Source organism: Rutidosis leptorrhynchoides, chromosome 2, assembly GCF_046630445.1.
Source record: "Rutidosis leptorrhynchoides isolate AG116_Rl617_1_P2 chromosome 2, CSIRO_AGI_Rlap_v1, whole genome shotgun sequence".
Taxonomy (NCBI): Eukaryota; Viridiplantae; Streptophyta; class Magnoliopsida; order Asterales; family Asteraceae; genus Rutidosis; species Rutidosis leptorrhynchoides.
This window is the reverse complement of record NC_092334.1, coordinates 429,710,946-429,723,844: the sequence shown is the minus strand read 5'-3', so window position 1 is coordinate 429,723,844 and position 12,899 is coordinate 429,710,946. Positions and strand designations below refer to the sequence as shown.

At 34.2% G+C, this 12,899-nt stretch overlaps 1 non-coding gene across 1 annotated transcript; it reads left to right on the top strand.

Moving 5' to 3' along the window:
• The first annotated feature begins 4,599 nt into the window (after positions 1 to 4,599).
• On the top strand, positions 4,600 to 4,706 carry LOC139895383 (small nucleolar RNA R71). The gene has a single exon (XR_011775837.1). It is a non-coding gene; the product is annotated as a small nucleolar RNA R71 (small nucleolar RNA).
• Positions 4,707 to 12,899: the final 8,193 nt, after the last annotated feature.

Below are 12,899 nucleotides of genomic sequence, written 5' to 3'. Positions count from 1 at the left end.
AAATAGCTTGAATCGTGAATTGAAAAGAAGAACTATGTCTCCTTCTTTAAATTCTTTTGAACTTCTGATTCTTTTATCATGCCATTTCTTCGTTCTTTCTTTATAGATTAACGAATTTTCGTATGCATCATGTCTTAATTCTTCTAATTCGTTTAATTGACTTAACCGTAGACGTCCAGCTTCATGTAAATCAAGATTACATGTCTTCAAAGCCCAAAATGCTTTGTGTTCAATTTCTACTGGAAGATGACATGCTTTTCTGTAAACGAGTTTAAAAGGTGTGGTTCCAATTGGAGTTTTGTAGGCTGTTCTAAAAGCCCAGAGTGCATCCTCCAATTTTATGGACCATTCCTTCGGATTTGATCCTACGGTTTTCTCTAGAATACGTTTTAAAGCTCGGTTGGTATTTTCAACTTGTCCACTTGTTTGTGGATGATATGCGGAGGAGATTTTATGAGTTACTCCATATCTTTTGAGAACTTTCTCAAGTTGATTATTACAAAAAAGAGTTCCCCGATCACTTATTAAAGCTTTCGCTGTTCCAAACCTTGCAAAAAGACGTTTTAAAAAGTTGACTACAACTCGTGCATCGTTAGTTGGGAGAGCTTGTGCTTCCGCCCATTTAGATACATAATCAATGGCTACGAGAATATATAGATTATTATGAGATTTTGGAAATGGACCCATAAAGTCAATACCCCAAATGTCAAATACTTCACATACTTGAATGACATTTTGTGGCATTTCATCACGTTGACTTATTTTTCCGGCCCTTTGACAACATCACAGGATTTGCAAAGAAGGTGTGCGTCTTTGAAAATTGTAGGCCAATAGAATCCAGCATCGTAAACTTTTCTTGCTGTAAGTTGAGGCCCATAATGCCCTCCTGTTGGTCCTGTGTGACAATGGTTCAAAATTTTACTAGCTTCATCTCCGAATACACATCGGCGTATTATTCCATCGAGACAACTTTTATACAAATGTGGATCTTCCCAGAAATAGTGTTTTATATCACTAAATAATTTCTTTCGTTTTTGGTACGATAATCCTTTTTCAAGGAATCCATATACTAAGTAGTTTGCATAGTCTGCAAACCATGGAATTTCATTGCAATCTATCTTCAATAGATATTCATCAGGAAAGTTGTCTTGTATGGCTGATTCATTTAGAACTTCTAATTCGGGATTTTCAAGACGAGAAAGATGATCAGCGGCTAGATTTTCTGCTCCCTTTTTATCTCGGATTTCAATATCAAACTCTTGTAAGAGTAAGATCCAACGGATTAATCTTGGTTTAGCATCTTGTTTCGAAAATAGATATCTAAGAGCAGAATGGTCGGTATAGACCACCGTTTTTGCTAGAACGAGATATGATCGAAATTTGTCAAAAGCAAAGACAATAGCAAGGAGTTCTTTTTCAGTAGTTGTATAATTCGTTTGTGCTCCTTGTAACATCTTACTAGCATAATATATAGGTTGAAATTGTTTTTCAATCCTTTGTCCTAAAACGGCTCCCATTGCAAAATCACTTGCATCGCACATTAGTTCAAATGGTAGATTCCAATTTGGAGTTATCATGATCGGCGCATTAGTGAGTTTTTCTTTAAGAATATTAAAAGATTTGATGCAGTCATATGAAAAGATGAATGGAGCATCTTTTTCTAGGAGTTTATTCATAGGAGTGGCAATTTTAGAAAAATCTTTTATAAAACGTCGGTAAAAACCGGCATGCCCTAGAAAACTCCTAACTCCTCTAACATTGGTGGGATGTGGAAGTTTAGCAATTACATCTACTTTAGCTCTATCCACTTCAATTCCTTCCTTTGAAATTTTATGACCAAGAACGATGCCTTCTTTAACCATGAAATGGCATTTCTCCCAATTAAGTACTAGATTTGATTGTTCGCATCTAATAAGCATTCGTTCAAGATTAACTAGACATGATTCAAATGTATCACCGAAGACTGAAAAGTCATCCATGAAAACTTCCATGCATTCTTCTACCATGTCGTGAAAAATCTCCATCATGCACCTTTGAAAGGTTGCAGGGGCATTGGAAAGTCCAAATGGCATGCGTTTGTAAGCAAAAGTACCATAAGGGCACGTGAATGTGGTTTTCTCTTGGTCCTCGGGTGCTATTGGAATTTGAAAGTATCCGGAGAAACCGTCAAGAAAACAATAATAACTATTTCCAGCTAATCTTTCCAACATTTGATCAATGAAAGGTAAGGGAAAGTGATCTTTTCTGGTGGCGTCATTTAATTTTCTATAATCTATACAAACACGCCATCCTGTTACAGTCCTAGTAGGAATAAGCTCATTTTTCTCATTTGTGATGACAGTCATGCCACCCTTCTTAGGTACACATTGAACTGGGCTTACCCATGGACTATCAGAAATTGGATAAATTAAACCTGCATCTAGCAGTTTAATAATTTCTTTCTTAACAACATCTTGCATATTTGGATTTAGTCTTCGTTGGCGTTGCACATACGTTTTATGACCTTCTTCCATAAGGATTTTATGTGTGCAATACGAATGACTTATTTCTTTAATGTCATGAATCTTCCATGCAATAGCTGGTTTATGAGCTTTTAGCACAGAAATGAGTTGAGATTTTTCATTTTCAGTAAGAGAAGACGATATTATTACAGGTAATTCAGACTCACCATGTAAATAAGCGTATTCCAAATGGTTTGGAAGTGGCTTTAACTCTAATGTGGGTGGTTCTTCTATCGATGATTTATATCGATATCTGTCTTCTTCTTTTAGCATTTGAATTTCTTCTGTTATTGGTTCATATCCATTAGCCATAAGTGTAGCTAACATTTCAGTTTCATCAATTGGTTCAGTACCTTCTCCAAAAGAACATTCTCCTGTTCCTTGTAATTCTGGAAATTCTTCTAACAATTCTGCATGTGATTCTATAGTTTGAATATAATAACATGTATCATCTGCAGATTGCGGTTGGTGCATGGCTCTATCAACTGAAAAGGTAACACTCTCGTCCTCTATACTTAGGGTCAGTTTCTTACAAAACACGTCTATTATTGCTTTAGCCGTGTTTAAGAATGGTCTTCCTAATATGAGAGGTACTCGAGAATCTTCTTCCATATCCAGAATAACAAAATCTACTGGAAATACTAAAGTACCAACTTTAACTAGCATATTCTCCATTATTCCTCTAGGATATTTTACTGATCTATCGACTAGTTGTATGCTTATTCGTGTTGGTTTCAATTCTCCAAGGTCTAGTTTAGCGTATAGTGAATACGGCATTAAATTTATACTAGCACCTAAGTCTGCCAATGCTTCTATGGAACTAAGACTACCCAGAAAACATGGAATTGTGAAACTTCCTGGATCAGATAATTTTTCTGGTATCTTATTCAACAGCACTGCAGAACAATTAGCATTCATTGTAACAGCCGAGAGCTCTTCCATTTTCTTTCTATTTGAGATTAGATCTTTTAGAAATTTAGCATATCTAGGCATTCCTGAAATCACATCAATGAAAGGAAGATTTATATTTATCTGTTTAAACATATCCAAGAATTTGGATTGCTCGGCTTCAAGTCTCTCTTTTCTCATTTTACTCGGGTAAGGAAGTGATGGTTGGTATGGTTTAACATAAGGTTTAGCCTTAACTGTGTTATCTTCATTAACCTTTTCAACTACCGGTTCTTTTTCCTTATCTTGTTCAGGTTGTGGTTCTTGTGGAGTAGGAATAGTTTACTCAGAAATTACAGGTATTTCAGGTGGTTTAAGTATAATACCACTTCTTGTGGTAATGGCTTTAGCTGTTTCATTCCGGGGGTTAGCATTTGTATCACTAGGTAGACTTCCCGGTTTTCTTTCACCTATTAACCTTGCTAGGTTACTTACTTCTTGTTACAAATTTTGAATAGAAGCTTGTTGATTTCTAAATGCTTGAGCATTTTGTTCATTGGTTTGTTTCTGAGATGTGAAAAACTGCATTTGAGATTCAACTAGCTTCGTCATCATATCTTCTAAATTTGGCTTTTTATCATCGGTTTGTGGTGGTTTGTTTTAAAAAATAGGTCTTTGCTGATTGTAAGTATTATTGGATACTTGTTGATTACTAGGACCTTGTTGGTTGTTGTATGGAACATTTCGGTTATAATTCTGGTTTTGGATGTAAATCGGTCTTGGCGGTTGATAATTATTCTGATAATTATTTCCAGGCCTTTGGTTTATGTATGAAACATTCTCTCTTTGTTCCATTGTTAGTTCAATACTAAGACAATCTTTTGTCAAATGTGGTCCTCCACACTGCTCACAACTAATTCGTATTGAGTGAATATCTTTAGTCATCTTTTCCATTCATCTCTCGACAGCATCTATCTTTGCAGAAATAGAATCTAAGTCATGGCTAGAATCGGCTCTAGCTGCTTTAGATGATCTAACGATATCTTTTTCTTGGTGCCACTCATGTGAGTGGAAAGCAGTGTTATCAATAATTTTATAAGCATCAGTTTCTGTTTTCTTCATAATGGAACCACCAGCTGCTATGTCTATGTCTTTCCTTGTAGTGATGTCGCATCCTTGGTAGAATATTTGTACTATTTGACAGGTGTCTAAACCATGTTGCGGACATCCTCCCAATAATTTTCCAAATCTTGTCCATGCTTCATATAGAGTTTCATTTGGTTTCTGTGTGAACGTAACAATTTCTCCTTGAAGTCTTACGGCTTTAGATGCCGGAAATAATTGTTTAAGAAATTTTTCAACTAAAACGTCCCATGTATCAATTGCCCCTTCAGGTAATGATTCTAACCAATCTTTGGCTTCTCCCTTTAAAGTCCAGGGAAATAACATGAGATATATCTGTTCATCCTCCACTTCTCTTATTTTAAATAGAGTGCAGATCCTATTAAAGGTATGAAGATGTTCATTTGGATCTTCCTTCGGCGCACCACTAAATTGGCATTGATTAGTCACCATATGTAGAATTTGTCCTTTGATTTCATAATCTGGCGCATTAATGTCTGGATGAGTAATTGCGTGACCTTGGCCAGTGCGTTTAGCTCTCATTCGGTCTTCCATACTTAGAGGTTCCAGATTCTCCATGATTGAATTTGTTGAATCTGAATCACTAGAGGATTCTGATTTAATGGTTGGTTCCTCAACAATCTCTGTTTGAATGCTTTGGTGGTTCTGGAGGAAAGATTAATGGCTCAGGATCTCAAAATCGTCCCTGAATATTCTCCGGATTCTCAATTGTGAGGTCGGGTTCAAAAAATGGATAATCGGAAATTTGAATTGGAGTACTTGGTCGACTGGATGACGATTCTAAAGAAAAATCAACCGGCGACAATATTTGCTAGATGTCTTGATCGAGTTACAGGTGGTGATCGTACAAAAGGTGGTGAACGTTTTGCTCGGTGCATTCACTGAATATCCTATTAGTTATAAAAATAAGAAAAACTATATAAGTTATCAAATTAATAGACTTTTCTAATTTTGCCCACGTTTCGAATAGCCAAAAGATGCAGCAGAGGGGCAGGATTCGTTTGGTCTCAATATAATTGAGTACTATTTGGCTCCAATAACCCAGTCCATGTACAAATCTAACTATTACTACGAACCAGAAAATTTTGATGTCTATCAATTTAACCACTTAAAATAAATTTTCGTAATTTAAAGAAATTTAGAGAAGAAGTAGAAAATTCTATGTCCTAAAACTAGAATGGCGAGAAATAAGAAAGAAAAAGAGCGCGTCGAAAAACGTCGAAAAATAAAAGGTCGAAAAATAATAGGCGTCGAAAAATAAAAATAAGAAAGTAGCGCGTCGAAACTTAAAAAGGAACTAAAAACTAAAAATTAAAAGTTGAGTCTAAAAATATTAAAGCTTAAAAGAAATACTATATACCATTAAACCGAAAAGCAAATGAGATTAATATCATATTAACTCATTAAATTCATGATTTCATCTGAAGAAAATATATATGTATATATGTTTTCATAAAGATTGTAATTAAAAGTTCTTTTGTACAAAATATTAATGGTGAAATTTTTTTTTTTAACGGGTAGGTAATACCCGAGGAATAATTAGATTTCATCTTAATAAGTTACATTGTACATTCGTCGAAGCTGATTCAACAGTCATTTACTATCCTACTTACAACCACCGATATACGTATCCGTTCACCGCAGAATAACCATTTTCATTCAATTTCATATTTGGATTTTGACTTCCTAGAATCCAACAAGTGGCATATGAAGAAAACATATGACAAAATAAAATCTGTTAGAAACAAACAAATTAACTATGAAATTTTTTGTTAAGAATCCACGTTAACTGTTCCAGCTAACTGTTCCTAGCTAACTGATTACTTTTTATTTATCGTAGTTTATTTATCGTAATTTAATTATCGCACTTTTATTTATCGTCATTTAATTTCTGTAATTATTTTACGCACTTTAAATATCGGGACACGTATACAATGTTTTGACATATCATATCGATGCATCTATATATATTATTTGGAATCGCCATAGACACTCTATATGCAGTAATGATTAAGTTCTCTATACAGGGTTGAGGTTGATTCTACAATAATATATATAGTTTGAGTTGTGATCGAGTCTGAGAGGTATACGGGTCACGACACGTATTAATTAATGCGTATATTATATATTAAACTATATATGAATTATTGGACTGTTACTGTGGACTATCGACTGTGGACTAATGACATTGGACAATTAAAATGAATTAAAATATTGATTATAACATACGAAACTAAACATTTCTTCAAGATTGCCACTTGATTTCATCTTAAACCTCATTGTATCTCGACGATTACAATCAGCGTTCAAATCTATCATGAATCTTAAAAACACCTCAATCGAGAGGATAAACCAACCATCTACGGAAGAAAAGATTGATGCATATAGTTATGCACCTGAAAAACCCTCGAAAACTGAGTAAACGTTTGACACGTATCTGTTCTAGTTCCTTTGACATTGTTATTACCGAAGATCGTTTTGCAATCCCTTTCCAAAGTAGCTAATTTTGTCACAGCTCCAGCAAGTCAACTCCGACTTTTCATCCGAAACAACTTTATTATAACCGCGATATATATGCGTACTCTTTATTGTTACTGGGGAACCTTTTATATTCCACAATATTACCATCAGCGATTAATCATTCTAAAAACACAATTCTCTTGAAACTACCTCGGTTTGATAACCGATGACCCAGATCAGTTAACTTTGAAAATGCTGACGAAGCAGCATGTTGTAGATGATCTTAATGGCCAAAAGTTTGATGATAAAGAAAGGAGTGTTAGGAACGCTCGATAGAAAATTTAGTACCGAAAAGCGGATTATGTGAAACTATGAAGAAAGCGTGGACAATCACAAAGAATAAGTTTGTCTTCAAAGAATCCAAATGATTCTGTGCCTGCTGAAATCGTTAGCAAACATCTTATTTCTCATTCTAAACCTTCACAGACAAATCTTATTCATCATCCTTTGATATTAGAAATTCTAAGATATTCTCGTATGTTCTATTATAAATATCTGATGTCAAAGCTAAGGTATACGAAATAGTTTATATTTTACTAGGAAATACTATTAAATACGATACAATTTTACACAAGATATTTATTTATTTATAGAATGGATATACTTAAACCTTGCTACAACACTTATAGGCAGTGTACCTAATCGTAAAGTAGTGTAGTTTTTAGTAAGTCCGGTTCGTTCCACAGGGAATCTTTTTTTAAACAAAGCTCAACGCTATATTAGTTTACTTTTATAAAAATACAAATATATATATAAGTAATATTATTATTATAAAGGGGGGTTTTTACCGTTTAATGACCGGTTTGTCGATTTTAAAACTTTAGTCGCAGTTAAAACCAAATGTAAAATATTAAATAAATAAAAGACTTAATTTAAAGCGTAAAATAAATAACGATAATGAAATTGCAATAAAAGTGCGATAAAATAAACTTGCGATAATTAAAGAGTACGATAATTAAAAGTGCAATTAAATAAAATAACAATAAAAATGCGATAATTAGAAGTGCAATTAAATATAAAATAAAGGAAATTAAATATGAAATAAAAGAATTATGCTTATTTAAACTTCCGTAATCATGATGTTCGACGTGTTGATTTTAGTTTTATGCCCATGGGTTAATTGTCCTTTGTCCTGGATTATTTAATATGTCCGTCTGGTTTTTGTCCATAACAGTCCATCAGTCATAAATATAAAGTGCGAGTGTCCTCGTCAAATTATTCTTATACCCGAAGTTAAACATTCCAACTAATTGGGGATTCGAATTGTAACAAGGTTTTAATACTTTGTTTAATGAATACACCAGGTTATCGACTGCGTGTAAACCAAGGTTTTACTACTTTGTTAACAATTACACCAATTACCCTTGAATGTAATTTCACCCCTGTTTTAATTATTCTAGTGGCTATTAATCCATTCCCGTGTCCGGTTAAATGAACGATTATTCGTACATATAAATACCCCGCCCATCGTGTCAGATCGAGTGTATATGGTAATTTATAGGGACGCCCAATTGTAAATCTTTATATTAACATTAACAAACTATCATTTAGTTAAACAAATATAAAGCCCATTAATAGCCCATAGTCTAATTTCCACAAGTGTCGTTCTTTTGTCCAAACTCCAATTATGGTACAAAGCCCAATTACCCAATTTTAGTAATTAGCCCAACATCATGATTACTTCGTTTTAAATAAGCATAATAATAACTTAGCTACGAGACATTAATGTAAAAAGGTTGAACATAACTTACAATGATTAAAAATAGCGTAGCGTTACACGGACAGAATTTCGACTTACACCCTTACAACATTCGCTAACATACCCTTATTATTAGAATTATAATTAAAATTAAAATATAAATTATAAATATAAATATAAATTTTACGTATGAATGAGGAAGAAAAAGATTATTTTTGCGATCAGAATTCGGTTGGCTTTATAGGCAGTTTTTCATTTTGGGGCTCCGCGACTCGCGGCCAATTTTGCCTTCAAACTCCGCGAGTCGCGGAGGTTACTTTTACAGCTCAGAGGAGTTTGGCTCTTTGTTTACCGACGGTTTATAATATATATATATATAATATATATATAATTAATATAATTAATTATATATTATATTATATTTATATACATAGTTAACTTGTAATTTTTAGTCCGTTGCGTCGAGCGTTAAGAGTTGACTCTGGTCCCGGTTCCGGATTTTCGAACGTCCTTGCGTACAATTTTATATTTTGTACTTTGCGTTTTGAATCTTGTACTCTTGTAATTTCGAGACGTTTCTTATCAATAATTGGAACCTCTTTGATTGTCTTTTGTTCTTTTGAGCTTTTTGGTCGTTTGCATCTTCAATTCGTCGAATCTGTCTTTTGTCTTCACCTTTTATTATTTAAACGAATATCACTTGTAAATAGAACAATTGCAACTAAAAGCTTGTCTTTCTTGAGGAATAATGCTATGAAATATATGTTCGTTTTTAGCATTATCAAATATTCCCACACTTGAGCGTTGCTTGTCCTCAAGCAATATCGTCTTGAAATACAAGAATCACTTCTTTATTCTTCACACTTTGTACATCAGTGATTTCTATACGGCGATATAAACAATGGTAGTAACGATATGGTTTACAGTCCCACATGACTATAAAAATTTAGATCCATTAAGGAAATTGGATCTTTATGAAAACATTTGATCTTTTGAAAATTAAATCTAGTTTTTACCCTAGATAAGTTTTCCGGAATAACCCTTTACCGGTGTTTGCAAAATATTTTTGTGGGTTTGGTGGGTTTCAGATTTGAAAATTTTAGCTCAAAACTTGCGGTTTTGTGTCACCCACTTGCTAACCTTGTATTTGGAAAGCAACACGTCCAGTTTACTTGTCCCGTATATTACCTTTCGGTAAACTACCGTCCGGTTGTAAAGGAAAGCGTTGAACAAGCAACTGTTAAGGCAATGTCCCCTGACATGCTTTTAATTATGGTCTATAACGTGTCGGACGCAATTACTATCCTTGGTAGGAGCAATAGTAAAGCTCACCCTTATAATTTTTCGATCTGGCACAAGGTCCTGTCTTTGACCATGCTATGCAACCACCGTTCTTACGGTTGACACCCGATTTGGTTCAGGTGACCTAATGAATTCCAGGTGAATTCCTAGGATTTTACGTTCAATGGTAATGAACGCATTAAAAATAGGGTTTTCAGAAAACAAATCGGTTTGTAATTTTGATCAAAATATTTTCTCGTTCAAGCTCGAGTTTAGATATCATTGAATTCCATGAGTTTGTAATTCTCAATCTTTAAGGTCAATCTCTAGGATTGAGTAATATCAGTCTTAAAAGCTGATTTTTAATCTTTAAGGAGATTATCCTTTCTGGGGATCTGATTCATTAGTCTTATCCAGCTAATTTGCATGGTGCCCCCCCATTTTACAAGATAAATCCTTCTCATGGTTAGAATAAATCTGACCACATGGCGACCCTGTTTGATTGTGAGGTCCGTGGATTTCCTGCTGATTTTAGAGATGACTTTTCTAGATTTTTCGTCAACCTACAGCTGGTCTGAACGACAACTTCATGACCTAAATCAAGAAGCGCGTTTCTTTTTCGGAAGACTTTACTTCCTTTTAATGATGGAATTGATTCATCGTGTAGATCCATCTCTTCTTTTCTTTCATCGGGTAAAAACAGTTTAGTTTAGTCCAAAGCAAAAGTATTTTCAGTTATTTGTTACAGATATATGTGACATATGTTTAAGATAACTTGGTAAATTTTCCCACACTTCGCTTTTATTTTCCTTTTTATCGTCCTCTATTCCATTTTAAATGAATTTTAACATTTTGGTTTGTTTCTCAATTTATGTCCTTTTTGAGGTAACAATAATTTCGGTGTTAAAACCTAGTTTTATCGTTCATAAATATGTATAAACATGATTTTTAGTTCATTTAATTGAAAATTTTGAAAAATTTTACTAAAATTGGGTAGTCAGTATATAAGACCAGGGCTGTTCTTTATTATCAGAGAGCATTAGATTCTAATACAACTACTGCTTTACTAGTATTTTTAATGGTAACCAAGTGTTTAAGATAAAAATTTTAAAATCCGAAAGAATTTAACCCCTTCCCACACTTAAGATCTTGCAATGCCCTCATTTGCAAGAAATCAGTAACAATTTAAATTATTGAGGGTGATTTGTGTGAAAATGATTAAATTTTACCAAAGTTTCCAAATATATTGGCGTTTGTTTGCTGAATGATAAATGGTGCACATCATTTGTTCATTCCGTCTTGTTGTTATTTCACATATATTTTGCATCTTGTCGTCAAAATTAGTTGCTTTTGCTGAACTTAATGCCAGTCTTTGAAAATGCGTTGTTTTACCCTGTTGTGTACATAAGATAAACTGCAAACATATATACATATTTTTGAAGTTTGGTATATTACCCCACATTCAAAAATTATTAAAATCTAAGAATAAAAGTTAGATAATTATAAAAATGATTACAATATTAACAAAAGTATTAAACGTATCAATAATTACAAATTACAAAATAAAAAAAAATAATAAGTAAACTAAGGATGATATTGGTACCAATAGGGGTTCCAGGCATAACCATAGGTGCTATAGAATGCTTCGACAGGGTCATACGTAGGATACGGTGGCTGCATCTCTATAGACCAGGGAGGGAAGATGGGTTTCGGTGTAGGAATATAGTTTCTACCTATATGTTGGCAATGAGCTATGATTTGGTTCTGATGAACTTGCCAATCTTCAAATGCTCTCTGTCTAGCATTTTCGTATTCCTGAGAAGCTATAAACCTTTGCATTTCTTGCATCTCATTCCCCCCTCCTACATTACCTTGCTGTTGGTTTCTCTCCACCTGTGGATGTCTACCATGGTATCGTACTGCGGCGTTATTTCGCCTCTTCAAAACTTTCGCACCATGGTATACATTTAAACCTATAGTATCGCGGGGTTCTGGTTCTTCTACTAATAATCCCCCCAGACTTATATCCACACCGAGATATTCACCAATCAAAGTAATAAAAATACCACCTCCTATTATGCTATGCGGTCGCATCCCCCGAACCATAGCTGATAAATAATAACCCACACAATATGGTATACTTACAGCGCTTTGTGGGTCTCGAATACACATATGGTAAAACAAATCCTGTTCATTTACTTTTTACTTGTTCTTACCCCTTTGTGTAATCGAATTAGCTAAAAACCTATGTATCACTCTTAATTCGGCTCTATCTATATCCAAATAAGAGTAATTTCCCCCTTTAAAACGGTGATGGCTTGTCATTTGACTCCACACATCGTGTGTATCAAAATTTTCATCTATCTTTCTACCGTTTAGTATCAATCCTCTACAATCGGCAGACGCTAACTCCTCAGGTGTATATATACGTAAAGCCTGAGCCATGTCCAGTAAAGACATGTGGCGCATCGAACCGCCTAACAAAAATCTAATAAAAGAACGATCAGTTAAACTAGCTACCCGATCATTCAACTCTATACTACATAATAATTCTTCACACCATACTTTATATACAGGTCTACGCATGGTGAATAAACGTACCCAGTCATTAAAAGAAGAATTACCATACCTCTGTACAAGTAATTCCCTAATTGGCCCGGCCAATTCTACAGCTTCTAAGGGTCCCCATTCTATGACCCTTGGTACCTCAACAACCTTAGAATGAAGAGTATGCAAACCACTTTGATATTTTGGATAATCTATCCAAAGTCTGTCAAATCTCAGGTTCGGGTGCAATTCTTCCAAGTGCATATCAGAAAAGGTCATGACTGGATGAGGTATATCCTGCTTGTAGTAGTTATCCACCT